General features: G+C 43.9%; 1 long non-coding RNA gene across 1 annotated transcript; it reads right to left on the bottom strand.

Moving 5' to 3' along the window:
* Positions 1-8842: 8842 nt before the first annotated feature.
* On the bottom strand, positions 8843-21697 carry LOC309529093. Its single transcript, XR_014218071.1, has 4 exons — positions 21501-21697; positions 12077-12246; positions 10769-10885; positions 8843-9076 (listed from the first exon to the last, which is right to left on the bottom strand). It is a non-coding gene; the product is annotated as an uncharacterized lncRNA (long non-coding RNA).
* Between the last annotated feature and the right edge of the window lie 1854 nt (positions 21698-23551).

The following is a 23551-nucleotide window of genomic DNA, read 5'->3' as shown; positions in this document are numbered from 1 at the left end:
ATTGGACTTGGGAGCTGTGTGTCCATCTTCCTGCTCAGGCATGAAGCTCACTGGGTAGTTGCTTTGTCTCCTAGCCCTACCCCAACAACATAGGCTTGCTGTTAAGAAAAATGTAGTCATCCACAAATACATTTCCACAAGCTTAAAGCTTCAAGGATTTAGGGAAGGATACCATTATTAGGAAGGAATGAAACAGCTTTTGTAGAAATGTTGCCTTTGGGACTATACCTTGAATATGAATCCCAACATATACATTAGGGGTTTCCTACTAACTGTGGCCCAATTAGAGCTGTAAAATAAAACTGCCTTTTTTGTGTCTTTCAAATGTACTTTGATTGTTTTGGACCACATTAGAGAGTTTTCAACAACAAAAAAATTAAACCTGAGTGGCATGTTTTAAAGCACTTGGTTAAATGATATGTTGAACTGCTCTGAAAGACTCAATTGGTTGGAATGAGGTGGTGCTGTTAAACTTAGCTGTCTCCCTTTGAGATTGTTGGAGTGAAGTCCTTTCCTTGCAATTTCTTTTTATTAATACGTTGGGTTCTTCGAACTTGGAAGTCTATGTATTTATTTTCGTTATTATTCTAAGGTAAAAAAGTCATGCATGGGGTGTGGGTGCGTAGTATCGGTTTTCTTAACAGCCAAACAATCTGAAGGCAAGTTGCGTATGAAAGGGAAAATCCTCTTTTTCAGCAAGACTCTGAAATATGACACCTTGATCCCCTCAGGAACATAGGAAGACAGCATTTTTATTTTTTTAAAACAGCCTTCAGATTCATGTTAAATTCAGATGTTTCCATGCTAGAGACAGCTTTACGGCAGATCAGATTCTACCACTGGCCTGCTGCCTTTTATTAGTTTAAGCTGTCTCTGGCTGCCCAGAATGGAAAAGTCTCCCTGCCGCCAGTGGTTAGGAGTTATTATTAACAGGACAGCCAAAGAGGACTCACATGCCTGAGCAATTTTATTCAAAGATCTTGTTTAAAAATGTGAAGGGCTTTAAAGGCCACTCTCAAACACAGCTGTCATTCATTTAAGTGCCACATTCACAGAAAATTGGACTTATTTCTCGCTGCTTGGTGGGGAACACCATGCAGACAGGTAGGGCCAACTGAAAAGTTAGACTGAGTGAGGAAACCACCTCAGGTGGCAAGTGCTGAGGGACTGGGAGTGGTGACAAGGTGTTGGAGGACAGAACTATGTATGCCCCAAAGCCTGCCCTGTGCTTCAAATCCTCTGCTTTCGAGTGTGATGCAGATTTATGTTCCATCAGTTGAAGTAAGATTCAACTGCCAGTCCATCTAGCTTTTATACATGAAATGGCCTCCTTTGGGGGAGATAATTGAAAGTTGTAGTGGAGTAATTGCAGGCCTGGAGGAGACTGATCATCTAGATCCATTTCAGTCTGGGTTCAGGCCTAGCTTCAGGAACAAATTGGCACTGGTCACCCTGGGAGAGTGACAAGGGGAGTGTGATACTATTATTGCTGCTTCATCTTTCAGCAGCTTTTGATGCCGTTGACCATGTTATTTTGCTGAGATGGGTATTAGACATTGAACCTCAATAGTTTCAGTCCTACTTGCAGGAACATTTTGAGTATTGGATAAGAGATCTTCAGCCTCCTGGCAAGAGTTTGAACTGTGTGATTTACAGACTGGCTTGCTCTGCTACACTATTCTAATCCTGGATCATCAGTAGTATGCATGCAGACCAATGAGCTGAGCACGAGACCTGGCATGGTAGACGTGCTATGAGTGAATGGTTCCTATATCTGGGAAACAGGCCAGTTACTTGCTCTAGATAGCACTGCACTCAATCTGAATGAACCAATCCGTAGTCGGGTGAACTCCTAGACCCCTCTTTGACATCTGAGCCCCCCCCCCCGAGGTCTTCAGTGGTTGGGAATGTCTTTTACCAGCTTCAGCTGGTAAATAAGATATGACCATTCCAAGGACTGGGACAGATTAACAACTGTTGTTCATACATTGGTAACCTCATGGCTCAATGACCTTACTTGTGCCTTCCCTGCTACGTATGCTGCAGTCATCAGAGAAGGTGCTTCTTTCAGTGCTGGATTTTTGACATCTAACACATATTTATTCCCACAAGCCTTCCCAAAAGGACAGCCTTGACCCCTGTCGATTTTGGAAGAGTATGATGCTATTTCAATATATCATTATTATATTGTATTGCACCGTGTTTCTGTTCGGTGTGTCATTTTGAATTTCTCTTGCATACAAAGGGGTTATGAAATTTTCTAAATAAATAAGAAGAGGAGGGACACCATCTTGCCTTCGTTCAGGTAATAGGTGTCTTGAACTGGTCTTGCAAAGAGTAATAGATAAAGGGGTTAAATGTACCTTCAGAAGACATCTTAAGGCAGCCCTATTCAGGGAAGTTTTTTGGTCTTTGTGGAAGCCGCCCAGAGTGGCTGGGGAAACCCAGCCAGATGGGCGGGGTACAAATCATAAATTATTATTTATTATATACCTACTTTCAGTAACACTTCTCTGGGTACTATGCTAGCTTGTTGGTGCAGCATACAGAACCATATTATTCATAGTAAGTACTGTGCCCTTCATCCAGTTAATGGTGCCACAAATGCCAAACCATGTCATTTCTGGAGAAAATCTAGTTTATGAGATAGGAATTGATTCTGCAACAGATCAGGCTTTTTTCTTCTTCTTTTGTAGAATGCTGTTATTCTTCTATATTCTGAATACCATAGAATTCAGACAATCTGATCAAGTTAAGAGTAAAAAAAATCCTTTTAAAAATACAGATATACTACAGTTTGGTTTGATATAGAAAAAGCTATTTCCTGAAATTGGGGGGGGGGCAGGGTGGGAATCTTCCCTGTGACATTGCAAACTGTAAACCTCTTTCCCAAGTCACTCTTAGCCCTGAAGTTTAATGGCAGGCAGATTTAAATGCAAAATTACTCCATCTTAGCATAAAGTTAAAAATTCATGAAAAAGAATCATATCGTTATCTGCTCTGTGTCATTAAAAGGTCTTTAGCAAGTTGATGAGGCATATTTTTAACCACATAAGCTCTTATTCCGCAAGCCAGTTAACAGGGCAAGGCGTGGTAATGTGTGGTAATTAATGTGAAAATGCCAAACCCACAACCTCGGCTTAGAGGGAGTACTTGTAAAGGGTTATACAAACAAAGAGTAAAAATACCATCTGACATCAGCAAGATGAAGTTGAGATGGAACATTAAAGACTGCAGCATCATTTTGCTTCCTATGCATGAATTTTATGTAGATAAAACTATATATGGAAGTAGTTTATTCTAACAATATATTGAATACAGATATATGGAAAAGTTTTCTTGAACAAAGTTTCTAATGAATTTGAGAGAATAAATGCTCTGTGGGGAGTTGAACTAGAGGACAGATTCATTAAATAAGTAGCTTAAGAGCTCTCGTCAAGCTTTCTGTCATCATATTCTGTCGACATGTGAAAGGAGCTGTTATACGGATGCACGAATTAGCTCTGACCCTGTATCCCCTGGTCACCATTTTGGTTCACCATTGTCATATGGAATGCAGCAGTGGGGTGGGGTAGTGGAACTCACATCACGGCTGTATACCAGGATGGAGAAGGCTAAGAAGGAGGAAGAGGCAAGGTTGGTGCAGTGCACACACGCCGGAAGAACCAATATGGTGCCCCCATGGTGCATTTGCACCTTGCTCACTTTGCTGTCACCTTCCCCTCTCTAACCTAGTCTGTAGTGGTGCTGTGGGTAATTGGAGGTCAGGTGAGCTCTGCTGCCTCACCCTACAACCCACTACAGGTTGGAAGCTAAGTGCATGGATGTTTGTAGCGAGGAAGTCGTCTGTTTGTGGAAGCTTCCCGTGCATTTTAGAGTCCTTGAAAATTAAAGATCTAAAATGTTTGGGGGAGCCTTGAAGCAGGATCCCTGCTTCACAAGTCTGTTCTCATGAAGGGTAGCAGCAGAGTGATAATGGGTGGAGCCAATGTGCTTATCCCTGTAGCCCCACTTGCATATTAACAGCACACATGGATGGAACGCCTGCAGAGGCCTAAGATGGGTAACAGCAGATGCAGGTAACAGCATTACTGTTTGAAACCTCCACAGCACAGAGGAAAATCTGTGTGTCCCTCTCTTTTATCCTCCAAAAGAAGACAGGGAACAGGAAGGCAAGTTTCATTGTATGTACAGAACTCAAATGCTTCAAATCAGTAGTTAATGGATGTAATTCAGGGCCACAGTAAATGTGATGTGGCAGAGATGGATAAATCTTCCCATATTCATTTCTCTTGGTTTCAAAAAAATTTTAAGGCCATATGTGAATTTGTTCAGCATATTATACTTTTTCCTTTTGGGAACAATGTTCCCCAGTACAATGCATTTATATGTTATGCACATATCCACTAATATATGGATTTTTATACACATTATTTGGTGGGGGAATTGCATCACCAAGCTCAGAGGTGTGAAAGGATAGTAATAGGCAAAGAGGATCTCCTGGTATTTTACACACACACACACACACACACACACACACGAGAGTCCTGATAGTAGTGGAATTGTGGAATGCCACTTGTTTGCTCTTCCATGCAGCTTTGGCACTGGGTATAGGAAAGCTATTTACATTACAAAATTGACAGTGAGAAAAAGGTTATACCTCTCCCCCTATGCCAGATCCTTGATCTGAATCCCCTCCCATCCTCATAACACACATTTAAGTGTTTGCATGTATGCACACACACAGACTACTAGAAAACCCAGTTATGGATCTAATAATAATAATAATAATAAATTTTATTTATATCCCGCCCTCCCCAGCTGAGCCGGGCTCAGGGCGGCTAACAACAATCAAATAAAAAATCAAATAATCATACATTCTAAAAATATTTCATTATAAAAATTAGTTAAAATCAAATTGATGGCAACCGATTAAGCAAAATTCTGTGCAGGTTGCCAGAGGAGGGAGTCAGGCTGCGCCCTGACCAAAGGCCTGGCGGAACAACTCTGTCTTGCAGGCCCTGCGGAAAGATGTCAGGTCCCGCAGGGCCCTAGTCTCTTGTGACAGAGCATTCCACCAGGTTGGAGCCGCAGCCGAGAAGGCCCTGGCTCTAGTTGAGGCCAGCCTAACCTCTCTGAGGCCTGGGACCTTGAGGATGTTATTATTTGCAGACCGTAGGTTTCTCTGTGGGGCATACCAGGAGAGGCGGTCCCGTAGGTACGAGGGTCCTAGGCCGTATAGGGCTTTAAAGGTTAAAACCAGCACCTTAAACCTGATCCTGTACTCCACCGGGAGCCAGTGCAGCTGGTACAGCACCGGATGAATGTGATCTCGCAGCGAAGACCCCATAAGGAGTCTCGCCACGGCATTCTGCACCCGCTGGAGTTTCTGGGTCAGTCTCAAGGGCAGCCCCACGTAGAGCGAGTTACAATAATCCAGTCTGGAGGTGACCGTCGCATGGATCACAGTGGCTAGGTCAGGGCGAGAGAGATAAGGGGCCAACTGCTTAGCTTGGCGGAGATGGAAAAATGCCGCCTTTGTTATAGCTGTAATCTGCGCCTCCATAGAGAGGGAGGTATCAAAGATTACACCCAAACTCTTAACGGACGGTGCTGGCACTAATTGCACCCCCGCAAGAGATGGGAGTTGCCCCCTCGATCCCATATCGTCCCGCCCCAGCCAGAGGACCTCTGTCTTCGAAGGATTTAACTTCAACCGGCTCCCACGTAACCATCCAGCCACAGCTTCCAGACATCTGGTCAGTGTGTCTGAGGCCGAGTTAGAATGGCCATCCATCAACAGATAGAGTTGGGTGTCATCAGCATACTGATGGCAACCCAGCCCAAAACTCCGGACAAGCTGGGCGAGGGGGCGCATAAAGATGTTAAAAAGCACCGGGGAGAGAATCACACCCTGAGGCACTCCACACACCAAGGAGTGACGCGATGACAATTCCCCCCCAAGCGCCACCCTCTGTCCCCGATCAGAGAGAAACGAGCGCAGCCATTGAAGGACTGTGCCCTGGATCCCCACGTCGGCAAGGCGGTGGTCCAGGAGTTCGTGATCGACCATGTCAAAGGCTGCTGACAGATCTAGAAGAATCAGCAGCCCCGACCCGCCTCGATCCAGCTGCCTGCGGAGATCATCTGTTAGGGCGACCAGAGCCGTCTCGGTCCCATGACCAGCACGGAAGCCGGACTGGAATGGATCCAAGGCAGATGTTTCATCCAGAAACCTACCATCCGTCTCGGTCCCATGACCAGCACGGAAGCCGGACTGGAATGGATCCAAGGCAGATGTTTCATCCAGAAACCTATCTCATCCATTACATTTAATTTGACACTCATCATTCTGCCTTACAGCAATAATGCTGACAATGGTAGAAGGATGGAGTGGGTTTAGCAACCAATATCATTTTTCTTGTTCATCCTTAGGCTATCTATGATATCTTGGCTCTTGTTGATCACCAATGGCTATGAAAACTGTATTTCTTCTTCTTCTTCTTCTTCTTCTTCTTCTTCTTCTTCTTCTTCTTCTTAACAGCTACAGCCATAGCATCCAGTTCCTGACTAACCTTATAAATGCAATATCAACCAAGCTAACAGATTCTACCTTAACTTACAGTTTAAGCCAAAGCTACATTTCCCTCCTCCCACACACTTAACTGTTTCTGCTTTATCCATTACCTGCTCTGCCCTTATATTTCAACAATGAAGCCAAGGTGGAGATCATGACAAATCTAGCCTAATACATATAGAGTTTTCTTTTGCCATTCAGATCTTAAATGCTGTGTGTAATCTTAGAACTAGCCATACCCTCGGTGCAGAATCCAATAATCTCTAAGCGAATTTACAGTCTGAAAGTAGCATAATATGTGTATATAATAATTTTTTATATCAGTATCTTGTTCTGTTTTACTCACGCTCTGAACACTTTGGCCTGATAAAAGGTATTATTTCACCCATTTCAATCCAAGCTGGTAATAAACTGGGACACATTGCAGGAAACAATAAATATCTCAACAGTTGGCCTATAATAATGCAACAGACAACCCTCTAACCTACTTCCTCCACTTCAAAAGATAAGAAACAAACAAACAAAAACAAAGTTAGCTTTTAAAAACCAAAATACAATGGGGAAAACTGGGTGAAAAGTTTGAATAAAAACTTTTAGAAAAAGATGTAAAATAAGGATGTTAGATGTAGTTTCTTTTTCATTGAATTGTTACCTGGGTGGCTTGGGACCTTCCATAGACACTGCAGGCTTGCTTTCCAGGGAGGTCACTTGTAATATCTCTTGTAAATTAACCATGTTAGTTGAAACAATAAAACTTGATTAAAATATCTGCCTATTGATTCAGCCCCCAGGAACCTGATTTGTTACCTATTTTTATCCTGCTACAAGCTTTATGACCCCTGAAGATTTGTAAAGACCATTTCCAGAAATGTGGATGTTAAATTTTGATCTACAGTATTGTGCTTTGAGGGTGGACTCAATATGAGGAGTCAGCATATTATTTAATGTGCAGCCTCATCTTGTGCACACGATCTTCTCCCTAGTATGTTTGGCTTGTTCTAATGGTTGAATGTGTCTAGTTTCTCAATAAGGCTTCCACTGCAGAGTCAGAAAGAGGCCTGGCTTGATTGTGAAGCACAATCTGCCTTCATGCAAGTAGGAAGCGATATAACTGGCAGAATGAAAAACAGATTAAGGTGGCGGCTGATAAGGAAACTACTGTGGGACAAGCACAACTGGGCTATAAAAGTTCATTAAGAGACAAAGTGCTGATTGACAGATAGTGTGCAACGTTTGGAGTATAGTTTAAAAATAAAATTCGCTCTTTCTCACCCAATCTTCTTTCTCACTTCATTCTTACTGTGTGTATTTAAAGGTCACAGTGAAAGCACACAACAAATTTAAAGAGACATCAAACACAAGCTTCCCCAAGAATCATGGGAGCTGTAGCTTACCGCTCACAATTCCCAGCACCCTTAACAAACTAAAGTTCCCAGGATTATTTGGGGGAAGTCATGGGCTTAAAATATATGGTGCATATGCAGCCATAAACTGAGGGAGCTTTCTTTTGACATACACCTTTCCAGCCACAACAGAGATCTAGAGGAGACTTAATTTGAATTCACAGCTTAAATCAATCGAGTGTCATCTTTGCTACAGTTTAAGAATATATTCTTGCAGAAATAAAAGTTATTAAATATACAACTACAAATGAAAGTCAAGAAACCTGTGGCTGTCAACAAAGGATTAAGACCGGAACGGTTGTTATTGGATTAATTAAGATTATGAAAGCAGGAAGAAATAATAACTTTGTAACCTGAAACCCAGTACACCGGAAGTCATATCAGATTGATTAATTTGGTTTTTGAATAATTGGCTCTTTCTTTTTTAATTGGATTGTAATTTGGTAATGTGACAATGTGGCTTTTATTGGAATTGTATTAAAATTAATAGAAATTATTATAATAAAAAATAATATAGTGGTACCTCGGGTTAAGGACTTAATTCGTTCTGGAGGTCCATTCTTAACCTGAAACTGTTCTTAATCTGAGGTACCACTTTAGCTAATGGGGCCTCCTGCTGTCATTGCGCTGCTGGAGCACAATTTTTGTTCTCATCCTGAAGCAAAGTTCTTAACCCGAGGTACTACTTTCCGGGTTAGCGGAGTCTGTAACCTGAAGCGTCTGTAACCTGAAGCGTCTGTAACCCGAGGTACCACTGTACATTCTTACAGCAGCTTTCTATGTCTGTCTTTTTAGGATTTTTTCAATGTAGCTTACTTCCAGGAAAAGTAAAATTTCTGTCTAAAAAGTTATTACGTTTACATTAAGATTTGAGCCTGACTTTATTCAATGGGTTGGATTCAGATATAAACTTTCATGAACAGAAAGGCTCCATCTACCCACAGAAGGTTTTTGATCCCATGGAGGAGTTTTAAGTAGTGCAAAAGGGAGGAGGCTGTTTTTGCTGACTTTCTCCTCCTCCAGCAGCTTCGCCTCGCTGGTTTCAATTGGTCTCCCAGTCCTTCGGAAGAGATTTTCAGAGGATGCAAGCAAGCGTCTGTAGGGAAAATTGGCAAAAGTACACATACCATTTCAAAGTTAGCTGGAAAGACTTTAACACATTTCTGTATCTATATTTATAACATTTTGTGAAAATTGCAACCACCAATGATATTTTTTTTAAGAACAGGAAGTACAAAGTCTTGGGAAAACAGCAATCTGCATAGACAAGCTCAAATGTTTAAAACATTCCATCAAGTAACAATAAGCTCCATCTATGAGAGGGAAACTCTCCACAAGGATCTTTGAGAAACTGGAGGCTGGATATCTCTTAACCTTGGATTAATACATAGAGATAAATATCACTCTTCCACAATTTCCTCTCTTGCCAATTTCCATTTTTGCTAGTTTTCCAACAAAGGCAATTTTCCAGACCCTGTCATACTATTGCCTCAATGAAAAACCCACTTTGGTTTCTTTCAAACAGCTAAAGATACCAAGAAAAATGCTTATTAAACCCCCCTCCCCGCCCCAAAAAAGGAGCAAATTAAAATAGTCTTTACAGTGCTTTATTAATACACACTCATATAAATGCAGCACACACTCATATAAATGCATTCAGCCTTCTATAATGTAAATCCCAACACTACAGATCTAGTGTGAGGTGAGCACAGCCGGTGTGGGCTGCTTCCATGTGACATCCCACACCCCTTGGCCTGTAGCGACAGTGTAGTATATAGGATTATTCTACAAAGCATGGGGGCATTTTCAATAGGCATGTTCCTAAAACTCCTTATATTGTATGGAAAACCCTTCCTAAGGCCTATGGAAAATATCGCCCTTGTGATGCAGAGCTCACTGTTACACTGCTATTTCAACTATAGACTGTGAATCATGCTGCTGTTCTAGACTCCTTTTTTCACCAATGTTGGCCGGGCTTCTTCTTTGAAATAACCAAATATTCTCCTACAGCTACTTCAATTTCCCTGAACCATGTTCCTTGTGTCCCATATAGCGCAACACACTAAACTAGTTCCAGGCCCTCGATGCCAAGCATTCCAGGAAACCTGCATTTGGATGTTTCCTTAGAAAGCAGGAGGGACGCGGGTGGTGCTGTGGGTTAAACCACAGAGCCTAGGACTTGCCGATCAGAAGGTTGGTGGTTCGAATTCCCGCGACGGGGTGAGCTCCCGTTGCTCGGTCCCTGCTCCTGCCAACCTAGCAGTTCAAAAGCACGTCAAAGTGCAAGTAGATAAATAGGTACCGCTCCAGCGGGAAGGTAAACGGCGTTTCCGTGTGTTGCTCTGGTTCGTCAGAAGCGGCTTAGTCATGCTGGCCACATGACCCAGAAGCTGTACGTCGGCTCCCTCAGCCAATAAAGCGAGATGAGCGCCACAACCCCAGAGTCGGCCATGACTGGACCTAATGGTCAGGGGTCCCTTTACCTTTACCTTTACCTTTAGAAAGCAGGAGTCTGAGGGTGCCATGTTTGTATAATAACACAGTATGCCTCCTTGTGGGCACCAGCCAAGACCCAAGACCCTGAAACGTGGTGTGTTTTCTTCTGTGCACGCTCACAGATTGGGGCATGGCAGCTGCAATTCCCCGTAGCTACAGATGCAACCGTGCACAGTTCTTTCGCATTCATTGTTGTGTTTGAAAAATGGAGAACACTCAGAATGTATCCTCCTTAAGACAGTGAAAATGCTGCTGATTTAATTGTAACGCAGGACACGATGCAAGCTCTTACCTGTCTTAAACATCCCAGATGCTCATGTGTTTAAATACGCCTACCATGGATGCTGGCCCAGAAGCAGCAAGAGCATGTCTGTGATCAGCTTCCCCCATGGCCTGCGTTCAGCTGGACCTGAGAAATGATTTATAGCAGGATTGTGTAACTTGTAACAATATATGGAAAACGTGGGTTGGAGTATATTGACCAGACCACAGAGCACAAGACACCAGCATTCCAGGGACATGACTGTTAAAGATGGACAAATCCTCGGGTTTTGGCAGCCGTTATCTCAGCTACATTTTTATTTCAATATACTGGCAGAACTTGAACTTTCTGTATCAGGCTTTAGCAGATACACATTTGTCCTTTCACAGGAGTTGTAATCATTTATGCATATAGCCAAACATGCTGTTTGCTTGTATACATTAAGTAGTTACTCGGAAACTTTCACTTCCTTTCTGTTGTTTTACCAGGGCTTTCTCCTTCTTCACAAGCCTCCATGCAGAAATCACAAACTGAAGTGTCCACATTCCCATAAGTGAAATATGTAAAGGCATGTGTCAGCGAGCAACTTAAACCCCCCCAAACTTTTTCTAGTTAAATTCAGCCATTCATGGCCATAACCAGCAACTTGGTCACCAGTACCCAAAATCCCCTTATGGCTGGGGCTGATGGGAGTTGTGGTCCAAAAATTCTGCTGGGCACCACTTTGGCAAAGACTGCCTTTTAGTGAATTACAATATAAATAATAATTTATACAGTATATTTCAGGCAATCAAATTGTTTCACATACATTAGTGTGTTAATAAATTGTTACCTTTGAGCAATTTATTTATTATAGACTTGATTTATTTCTTTGCATTAAGAACTGAAGTTCTAATTGTATGGCTATTTACCCTTTGGTACCTGGTCTTTCCCACAACCAAGAGAAACTAATTTATGTCTACTCCCTATATTAAATGTGGGGCCCTTTTTGTTTTGTATGCGTTGCTTTTGGGAAAGTATGACTTATATTAACCCAGCTTGCTAAGCAAAATGCCCTCTTGGCTATCAGCCCAGAACAGCAACTATAAACATATGTTTAGGTTTCAAGCTGCATTATTCTCCAGATAGTTTATCATTTCCTCACTGAAGTCGTTTGATTTCACGCCATTCATCAGACCTGTGCAAATAAATCACATCCTACAGGCCTTTAACAGCTTCCCCAGGAGAGCCAGAGTGCCCATCTTTTCTCTATTTAGAAGCAAGACCTCAAAGGATAACTTAGCAGGCATTTGAAATGCTTACTTGGCTTCCCACAGCTTTCGACTGCATTTGTCTTACCTCTTTACACCCTATAACTGCACTCCAAGATGTAAGTTATATTGGACTCAGGGGAGCCCAATTTCCAGGAAAACATTTTTAGGATTATTAGTATGTTAGCTATTGAATCAGCTGAATTTGTCAATAAGTAGTAGAATTCCTTGTCAGAGGCTAGAGAGCAGAAGGCGATGCTAATAAAATTAGGAGAGAAAATATAATCAATGTTCTGGTTAATCGTATTAAGAAAAATGTCTTGAAGGCACCTGTTGCAGTGCAGACTGAACACTTGATCAAAGCGCTTGGCCCCTGCTCATTGCATAGATCATAGCTACCCAACATGGTGCCCTTTGATGTTGCTGGACTACAACTCCCATCAACCCTTACCATTGGCCATTCAAGCTAGGGCTGATGGGAATTGTAGTCAGGAACATATGGAGAACACCCCTGGCTCGGATGGAAAGCCAATTGGGACTATAGACAAGGTTGTTGGAAACCCAAAGCACGTGGACACCTGTCAGTGCTCATATGCATCAGCTGAGGCATAAGGACACTATTTCATACAAATGGCTGGGTAGAAAACACAGACAATGCATGAAGTGGGGCCAAAATCAAGTATTTGCTTTATTCTGAGGCCATTTTAGATGTGGCTTCCAAGCATTGATTGAATAATTGGGGAACAGGTTTGTGCTTGCAGTCCTGTTCCGCTTTCCGAAACCTCTGTACATTCAACAATGGTGCAAAAGGGGTTCCTATATGCAGATAATTTTACCCAAGTAAGATCTCCCCCAGGGCTGGATAAGGAGAACACGAGGGCTGCATCTGGTCCTTAGGCCTGAGGTTCCCATGCCAGCTTTATAGCATCCTAATTCATTATTATTAATAGTCTTAGCATTATTTTGCTACTGTTTGAATCACTACTCACATATGCCTCAAGATGATTTACAGCCATGCAATTACAGCCATGCAATTAAAAACAACTAAAGATAGGTTTCTAAACAATACAAAACCCCAACTAAAGATAGGTTGTGACAGTGTGCCAGAACCATTGTCTTCCTTCATGGAAAGTGACAGCTACTCTGTTCTTTTGCCAAATGGACAAACATCTTCAGAAGATCCCTGATTGAGCAGACCTGCAAAGTCTATGCACACTCCAACATTTCTCTGAGGAAAATGGGGACATTCTATTTAACAACAACAACAACAACAACAACAACAACAACATTTATATATCCCACTGTCAGAAGTTAGACGTGGACTCAAACAAGACAAAGGACCTCAGCATAAGGATAACCCATTTATTCAGCGCGTTTGCAAAGGCGGACCCCCTGTACCTCCAGATTCAAGATACAGAGAGCACTGTTTCAGCATCGGTACATCAGTTTTATTCCTACAGCTGCCGCCCCTCTCTCAGAGGCTTGGCTTACAATCTACCTATCCACTTTTCACACGGTTCTAATACATTATCCAATCTACTCTAAGTATTTGGCATTTTGCCATATAAGGCTTAGGAAGGCTCAGGTTATTGCTTAACGTCCGTTCTGTCCTGTCTACGTGGTATGTGTGCTTGTGGCAATGAGTTCCTCTTCTGAGTTTGAGGCACACCCTTCCCTTTTTCTCTTTCTTATTTCACAATTCCCCCCTCTTTTTGATACCTTGCCTCAAACTCACACAGGGCCAGCTCAATTTCCTCTTCCTCGCCAGAGGTGGGGACCTGAGTATACATGGCCATTTGTCTAGTGACTTGTTTCTCCGCCAGCAGTGCCAGTGAGTTGTTGATAGCTCTAACAAAGATGGGGAGGACACATGGAATCAGCACACATCCCGCAGCTATTAATCCGATCAAGGCCACAATAGCCTGGAGTCCTGGTAGTTTAGGAAACCAGGAGCCAAACATTTTCACTGTGAGTTCTTTGGCAATGGTTTCTGCTAAGCTGAGGAACATGTTGTGGGCTTTTGGGGGCAGGGGCAGATTATTTAAGTGTTGTATTTCTTCCTCAAAATCCTCATACACCGAGAGGGGTCGCTTGCCTACCTTAGTGGTGTGGATTTTAATAATCAAATACCCATAAGGGTCCTTTCCGGCCCCATCTACTCCCAACCCCAAGTGGACATACTTGGGAATGGTAGAAACCTGTTCCTTGGCCCACAGGCACACCGGATTACAATGTCCCGACTCACATGCCGTGGAGGCAGCTCCCCTTGTGATATTCATCCCATCCGGTCCCCGAGGAGGCTCTTTTTCCTCCATCTCCCCAGTGTACCCATATACATATCCTACATCTAAAATATTGAGTCTGGTTGTGTATGCAGGGGTCCAATCTTTCCACGCAGTCGGGGGCTACATTATAATACATAAGGGTACGGGTGATTTTATTCCCGGTCTTAGTGATTTGAACACACTGATCACAGCCTTGCTCCTTTGTTGGGGTCGACCTCCCGTATCCCACCATTGCCACCAACCCTATGGTCAGTGTCCCGATCCAGACCCCGACTTTCCCCATTCTGGCTTTTTCCTCAATTGTTCCAACGCTCATATTACCGTAGGAGTTTCCTTCAAACTACAATGGACCTCCCCTGTACAAGTACATTCGCAATATCGGAGCACTATGTCCTCCACACACACTAAGTTACATTCTTCAGTACAGTGCACACACATCACACAGCATTCGCAGTGGGCACAGCAACAACATTCATAAAAGCATTTACAGGTACAGAATAAACACATTAGGCGTTATTATCGGCGTCCCACTTTGTCCTGGTTCCTGGTTCCCTGATTTGTAAGCGTTATTTTCAGAGGATTGTTTGGATCAGTATTTATCGTCCAATCCTGCGGAGCTTTCTTGACTCTATGGTAGTGAGTCCATCCATGCTCTCTGGTCCGTACTGCAGATTCCGTCGTAAGCAGCACTTGGAATGGACCTTCCCAAGCAGGGTGTAGCTTCTCCGCCTTCCACGCTTTTATCAGGACCCGGTCACCAGGCTGGAATGAGTGTTGGTGCTCCAGCAGTGGGGGACGCTGAACTAGTACTCCACGCCTATGGAGAGATAATAGAGACTGGGAAAGTGATTGCAAATATTTTCTTAAGAACATATCCTTAAATTCTATCGATGGTTGCCCAAGCTGGGCCAAGTAGGGTCTTCCCATCATTATTTCAAAAGGGGATACCCCAAGGTCTTTTCTGGGGGCAATTCGCATTCGTAACAGGGCCAGGGGAAGGTTTTTCGTCCAAGGGAGGCCATTCTCCAGATATAATTTTGTCAAATGCTTCTTTATTTCAGCATTTGCCCTTTCCACCTTCCCGCTACTCTCAGGGTGCCATGGGGTGTGAAGGTCCCACCTTATTCCCAGGGTGGCCATTACTTCCTGCAATACCTTTTGGGTAAAATGTGTACCTTGGTCGGAGTCCATGGCTTCAATCATGCCAAAACGGGGGAGTATGTGTTCCAGTGTAGCCTTAGTGACTACTTTCGCCGTTGCCTTCCTACTCGGGAAAGCTTCCACCCACCCTGTGAGATGATCCTTGAACACTAATAGGTATTTCTGTCCTCCCCTCTCTGGTAACTCCGTAAAGTCCACTTGCACCCTCTGAAAGGGCCACACCGCTAGTGGCCTTCCCCCTCTTTCAGTCTTTTTGGCCCTGGCCTTATTTACCTTTTGACATATCAGGCATTTCCAAGCTATAGAGTGCGCCATTGGCCACATGTCCCTGCTCCAATATAATGACTTCACCATATTGATCATAGCCTCAGTCCCAAAGTGTCCGCTCTCATGTACTTTTTCTAAGATTCCCATCATTACAGCCTTTGGCAACACCATTTGTCCTTCCGGGGTTTCCCATCTGCTTTAATGTACCCCCGGTCCCTCCAAGTTCTGCCAAAAGTATGCACCACCCCCCATGCGTATCGAGAATCTGTCCATATTGTCACCTCTAAGCCCCTTCCCAACTCGAGAGCCCGTGTTAAGGCCATGATTTCACATTTCTGAGCTGACCAGGTTGCTGGTAAGGGTCCGCTCTCAAGAACCTCCCCATCCTCTTTGACCACAGCATATCCAGACCTCCTCCTTCCCTCCTCGACATAACTGGAACCATCGGTATACCATCTTTCTCCCTTTTCTAACGGGGTTTCCTTCAGGTCTTCCCTGACTTTTGACATTAATTCTATAGTGTTCAAGCAGTCATGTTCGTCCGGTTCCCATTCCTTTCTTTCCCCCATCAAGAACTCAGCCGGATTCAAGTTGCGGTCAGTTCCCAAGGTGACATTGGGGCTTGTTCTCAGAATGGTTTCATATTTTACCAGACGCCCATCTGTCATCCAGGTTGAGGCCGCCCCCGTCATCACCGTGGCTATCTGGTGAGGACTATGGACCACAATGGCCCCTCCAAATGTCAGTTTTCTACTTTCCACCACCAGTATTGCCGCGGCGGCCACCGCCTGGATGCATGTAGGCCATGCCCTTACTACAAGTTCTAAACTTTTACTTAGATAGGTAACCGGTTGATATCGCCCCCCTCTTTTTTGTGCTAAGACTCCCACGGCAGTTTGCGAATTTGTTGTCACGTATAAATGGAATGGCTGCTGTAAGTTGGGTAAAGCTAGAACTGGGGCTTCAACCAACGCCTTTTTTATCTCCTCCCATCTTAATATATCTCCCTGTTCCCATACACTTGTTGCGCCGTTCACACTAGTTCGGTGGTGGCGGCGTCTTGCCAGTTCATTTTCTGGAGTTTCTTCTGTATATCCGGCCATGCCTTTGTAACAAACTGCATCTTCATAAGACTATCAAAGGCTGGGGAATCCGGTACTACCCCGGAATACTTGGTTAAATGATCTCTTATTCTTTGTATGAAGTCTCCGGGAGACTCCTCTTTGAGTTGGTTCACCTCAAATGCTTTAGTTAAGTTCGTACTCTGAGGTACGGCTCTCTTTATTCCTTCTATAATAATGTCCTTCAAGTCTATCATGTGGGTTCTATGATTCGGGTCATTGATATCCCAATTTGGATCCCTGAGGGGGTATTTCTGATCCCCTCCCAGTGCTGGCTGTGCCGCTGCTGCCTGTCCCGCTGCTCCGGGTTGGGGCGCTGGCTGGTCTAGTTGCCACATATCCCAATACTCCATGCCAGCGCGCCGAATCATAGCCCTTTCCTCCGGGGTGAACAGATGGCCCAAAATATACATCAACTCGGTGTATGTGTATATATGTGGTCCCATCCACATCTGCAGGAGGCTGGCTACTTCCTGACTATTCTCATGTAACTTTGGCAAGGTCTGTTTCAAGTCTCTTAATTCCCCAGGTTTGATGGGACTGACTACATGTACCATAACTGGTGCTCCATTAGCATTTACACCCCCCGGAGTTTCCCTTAGCGGATAACTCTGAACCGGGGAGCCGCTATCGATGCCAAAACGGGGCGCCAGTCTTGAATTAGGGGTATTAAACGGCAAGTTTTCTATGTCCTTCCTTAGTTGCGCCACTTCCTTCCGTAATGGCTGATAGGGTGGGGGTGAGGGTGCCGAGGGGACCACTCCTCCCGACGGGCTATCCCACAAGCCACTTATGTCTATGTCCACATCCTCAATTTGTTTGGTTTTTTCTCGGTCCCCCTGTCTGTGTTGGCGAGGCTCATACCCCGATCCCACGGGGAGGCTTCCTCCCTGTGCCGGGGAAGGGGCAGACGTCGAGGCGACAGTGTCCGTTATTTCTTGCCTCTGTGGGGTTACGGGCTGTGACGTGGGAACTAACTGTTCCTCCTCATCTGAGTCCTCTTTACGTATTTTGGCTGGAAACTGTCTCAGAGGAGGAGGATCCGGCCCATAAAACTGGGCATGGAACCAGACTTCTAAATACGGTTTTTCCTTATTCCTTTTATTTGCCACCAAATATGATTTCAATTGGGCCATCCAATACCTATCCGTCTCCCCCTCCGGATCCCAGCTGTACCCCCCCTCCTGGCCCTACGGGATATTTTGGCCACACTACCCTGCAGAAATTTATCATAGTTACTTTAGACAGCCCTGCGGTATATTGTCTTAAATAATCTTCATTCCATTCTAGCAAAACTTGTCCCAGTGGGCTGTTGGGATCAATTGGATTATTTGCCCCAGGGTCCCGTCGTTGCTTACTCTGGCCCCTTCCCATATTGCCAATGTCTCCAGACCAATCTCTCACTCAATCGCACGGAATCGCCTGGCCGCTTCCCTCGCGGGAGAGACGGAACCGCAAGCTAATCCTCTCGTCAGGGCCGAACCCTGATCCACTCTCACGCGTCCGTCTGGAACCTCTCTTTCACTCAGGAGACGATCCACTCGCCCCCCCCTTTTCCCTTCTCAGGCTCTTTCAATTACTCACCCAATGCAGTCCAGCGTCGCTTCCCGCGACTAGTGAACAGGCGGGCGTCCCCGCTGGGTTCCCGCGACCCCTGGTCGCCACTAGCCTCAAGATATCTTATCCTCCTCAAGATATCTTATCCTTCCTGTATGCTGAGTCCTGTCACTTAGCCCTCGTGCTCCGCCAGAAGCGCGACCCGGTTCGGGTCACTCCGCAAGTGCGGAGGGGCGCCTACCCGGGTTCCAAGTCCCGCTCAAGCAGGGCGTCGAGGGCCCCACGTTCGGGCGCCAGAAATTGTCAGAAGTTAGACGTGGACTCAAACAAGACAAAGGACCTCAGCATAAGGATAACCCATTTATTCAGCGCGTTTGCAAAGGCGGACCCCCTGTACCTCAAGATTCAAGATACAGAGAGCACTGTTTCAGCATCGGTACATCAGTTTTATTCCTACAGCTGCCGCCCCTCTCTCAGAGGCTTGGCTTACAATCTACCTATCCACTTTTCACACGGTTCTAATACATTATCCAATCTACTCTAAGTATTTGGCATTTTGCCATATAAGGCTTAGGAAGGCTCAGGTTATTGCTTAACGTCCGTTCTGTCCTGTCTACGTGGTATGTGTGCTTGTGGCAATGAGTTCCTCTTCTGAGTTTGAGGCACACCCTTCCCTTTTTCTCTTTCTTATTTCACACCACCAATCTGACTGGGTTGCCCAGTCACTCTGGGCAGCTTCCAACATACATAAAAAAGCATTAAAAAAATTAAACATTTTTAAAAACTCTATACAGGGCTGCCTTCAGGTGCCTTCTTAAGGTTGTATCTTATCTCCCTGGCTTGGGGGTCGCATAAATCTATAACCTCCAGCATTTCTCCAATGAAAATAGAGATGCCCTAAGGAAAAGCAGAACATTATGGGATCAAATCAGAAACTGAGATGGCTTCTGTAAATCTGGGACTGTCCCTGGAAATAGGGACACCTGGAGGGTTTGCATCCAGTCAGGCCCAAATTTGATACTGCACGAAGCTTTCAAGCTGAGGACTCAGGCATCATCTCTCTTGTTCCACAGACTGCAGGCTTAAATCAATTCTACGTGAGCCTGCCATATTAAAAAAATAATAATACACCAATACGAACACAATAGAGAGCACGTAAACAAGCCACTGGGCTTAACAGTTCACAATGACTGAGGGGCAGCTTTGCATCAGACAATGAGACCTGCATTCTGTGTGCAGATTTTTTTTCTGTTTTCACTACTGTTTTTGTCTTCTGTGTCAGCATGCTGCCTGGTCTTAGCAAGTATGACATAAACTGTAAAAACAAGTTACACAATGTTCTTCATCAGAAGACCTCATCATTATTTTATTTTATTTCTGCCCTGAACATGCCCCAAAGCATGACTGAAACCCAAACCAGATCCCTTTTTTGTGATGGAGCTGTTACCTTTTCTCTCTATTCTTACTGACTGAATTTCCATGTATATTTTCTACTGGTTTTCTACTGGTATGGTTTCCCCATTTTATTCTTTATCAATCTAATGGAAATCCAGTTGTCAGATATGCTCACTGTATCTCAAAACTGGGCCTGAACTCAGACTGGGATGAGTCAAGTTTGATCCAAGAGGACCTGCAGTTGAGCCAATGACCCTAACCCCAAAAAGGTGTACTGGTGACCGCATGGTAGTTGGCAAAAATCTCTGGGTTCAGGTTGTTTCTTTCCAGGTGTGGCCACATCTCAGCCTCCAAGTATCGCCTCATCATGCAACGCTGTGTTCCCCATACCTTGGTTCCCCCCAGTGAACCCTCCTTAGTTTGCATGAACCAGCCAGGATGGACAAAGGTCAATAAAGGATGTAACAGGCTGCACAGCTGGAAGTATCTTGTCCAAAGTTGTGACCCAGGAGTCAGCAACCTTTTCCAGCCATGGGCTGGTCCACTGTCCCTCAGACCTTGTGGGGGGGGACGACTATATTTTGAAAAAAATAATGAACGAATTCCTATGCCCCACAAATAACCCAGTGATGCATTTTAAATAAAAGGACACATTCTACTCATGTAAAAACACGCTGATTCCCAGACCGTCTGTGGGCCAGATTTAGAAGGCGATTGGGCCGAGTTTGGCCTCTCGGCCTTAGTTTGCCTACCCATGTTGTGACCCAAGTAATGTTTCATGCAACCAAATAACCACATCAATAAATATTGCAACCCTGCCTGCTTTACCAGCATGAAGAAGGTGGGAAAATGGTGTTCCCCTTGTTCTGAATGTGAGAATAGCACACACTCAGCGTAATGGACAACTGGTGAATCCCCTAGGGAGGGTGGGCAAGTCTTGACATGCTAGTTTTTCTGGATCCAAAGAGACCAGGAGCGGAGGGCACTCTACCTGCCAACTAGTTGTGTATCCTTGCACTGGCCCTGCATGGTGTCATCCTGGCCCCAACCTAAACCAGAGTAGCAGCATTACTCAAAAATGTTCACCTATCAGACATCACTGCAAACAGTTTTTACCACTAACTCTTAATAGTCACTCGAAATACCTTCTCTTCCATAAATACATCTGAATTGGGAGACATTGCAATCTTTTCTAGGCTACGTGGGTTTTTCATTTGAAGTATAAATGCTGGAGGTGAAAAGAAACCTATTTAACCTTGTGAGGGATTTGCATGTCCTTAAACTGAAGTCGGGATCACTTCAGGTTAAAGTCCCATTTATTTACTGGGCGGGGGGGGGGACCCTAAGTTTCATTATGAATACAAAATATCGAGAAGACGAAAAGTGGAACTAGGTACACAGCTTCTAACAGAGCTACAAATTGCCTGTTAAGCGTCAGTTGACCCACACAATGTCAAATACACATTTGAAAGCATATAACTAGGGACCTTGATTTATACCTTTCAGAAGCATATTACATTTTACTCCCTACAGTCCTTAGAGACCCATTGGTTAAATGCAGCAAGTTTACTCTAAAATACTGCCAGGCTATTTTAGCACTGCATTCAGGAATTAAGCCCATGCTGCGGTTCATATTACTTTGAAGCCATTAACAAGAAAATACATTGCAGTAAAGAGTTTCCACCAGAGCAGTCTCTCTTGTATTAAGGCATAAAAAGGGGCTTACTGTTGTATTAAAATGAAGAATTTATTAACGATAGGTAGCTTCTTGTGCTTCTCTCTGTTTAGTGGATGAAGGAGCAGAATGTTCCACAGGGTATGGGAGGAAATGGATGAAAACTGGTAAACAAGAACAAAAATACATGTTACAAATGGCTTAGGGAGGCAAGAATGCAAACAATCCACATTTTCCATCAAAACTGAGAGTCTTCCACAAAAGAAGAAGAGAACTATGGATATTCTCAGTATGCTATAATCTGACATTTGCTTAACAATATATGATATAGTTTTTTTATTTCTGATATAGCTATATATGATATAGTTTTTTATTTATTTCCTGAAATTTTATTTCAGGAATATTTCATAATCATGAAATTTACAGGAATAAACTTTTTTTTAAAAAAAATGGGGAAACAAGAAGTAACAAATTAGAATCCAAGGCTGACCTCTATAAGCACCCCTTAAGAAAAGTTATTTATGTGTTGTTCTGTTGCTCCATGCATTTTAAATAGGCTGTGAGAATGGGGGGAAGGGGGAGGAAATCAATTTCTAAAATAAAAATAAAAATATATAACATACATGTATAAAACAATAGAAACAAAAACAGGAAACCAGCTACAGACAGCAGCCTTTAAGAGTCTTTGCAGCAAAAAAGAGAAATATAACAGCTGGTTTTGATATTAATTAACTGTATCAGGCAATAAGAAAGCCAAATATCACTGATGCATAAGAAAAGCATGCTAGATCAGACCAAAGGCCCATCTACTGCAGCATCCTGTTCTCACAGTGGCCAACAAGATGCCTGTGGGAAGCCCACAAACAAAACCAGAGTGCACCATCCATCTTCCTCACATGGGATTCTCAGCAACAGATACTTAGTGGCATAATATATTTGACAGGTGGCGCTGTGGTCTAAACCACTGAGCCTCTTGGGCTTGCTAATCAGAAGGTTGGTGGTTCGAATCCCCGTGACGGGGTGAGCTCCCGTTGCTCGGTCCCAGCTCCTGCCAACCTAGCAGTTTGAAAGCACACCAAAAATGCAAGTAGATAAATAGGTACCGCTCCAGCAGGAAGGTAAACGGTGTTTCCGTGCACTGCTCTGGTTTCGCCAGAAGCGGCTTAGTCATGCTGACCACATGACCTGGAAAAACTGTCTGCAGACAAACATCGGCTCCCTCGGCCAGTAAAGCTAGATGAGCTCCACAACCCCAGAGTCGTCTGCGACTGTACTTAACTGTCAGGGGTCTTTTACCTTTACCTTTTATATTTGACAGAGGAGGTAGAACACAGCATGGGTGGCTACTACCCATCAATAACACTAATGCTGGGATTGTGCAGAAGTGCTGGCAGGAGTGCCAGTTTGCCTCCTGTGATGCATCCATACAGATCCAACTTTTCTGCTGCTTTGGCTTGGCCCAGCACTTGTTCAGGTAAGATGCAGAAGCAGCGGTATTGACAAGTGAGCTTGGCAGCTCCATCCCACTACTGCATTTCCTGACATGCCAGGTTTCCCTAAACAATTCTTGGGTTCAGTTTAATGCCACAATACTCTGTCTCTGTTTCTGCAGATTTGCTGGATTCCTGGGTTTCTAGAGTTCTTGCTTAATCTTTAGAAGTCTTGAGCAACCGCTTCGAAATAACATCAGCTGGATGGAGCAGAACCCAAATATATTAGAATTCACATCTTTAGTTATTTTCTGTACTGCTCTAATCCATTTTGATATCTTATGATTATGAAGTAAACATGCGTACAAAAACCAGACCTGTAACAAACACAACATTAATATTATGATCATGAATGGATTTAATGCCCTTCTCTTTAAATGCACTCCCCCCATTTTTTGAGTTGTAAAAGTGCAGTTTAAGTCTTTAATTCATTATGCATGCTGTATCGAATAAGAAAAATGGGATTATTCTCACTAAGCTAGGCATTGATCACATCCTTGATAAATCTCTGGTTTATCTGCAATGAGAAGCAAATGGACTTCTGTTCATTCTCCATTGCATTTTTCAATGGCCTTCCATCAAGTACAAAGAGGCCACTGTAATCCTACAAAG

The sequence above is a fragment of the Podarcis vaucheri genome (genome assembly GCF_965113315.1).
Source record: "Podarcis vaucheri genome assembly, chromosome: 3".
Lineage (NCBI taxonomy): Eukaryota > Metazoa > Chordata > Lepidosauria > Squamata > Lacertidae > Podarcis > Podarcis vaucheri.
The sequence above is the reverse complement of the archived record's forward strand: the minus strand, read 5'-3'. Positions and strand labels throughout refer to the sequence as shown.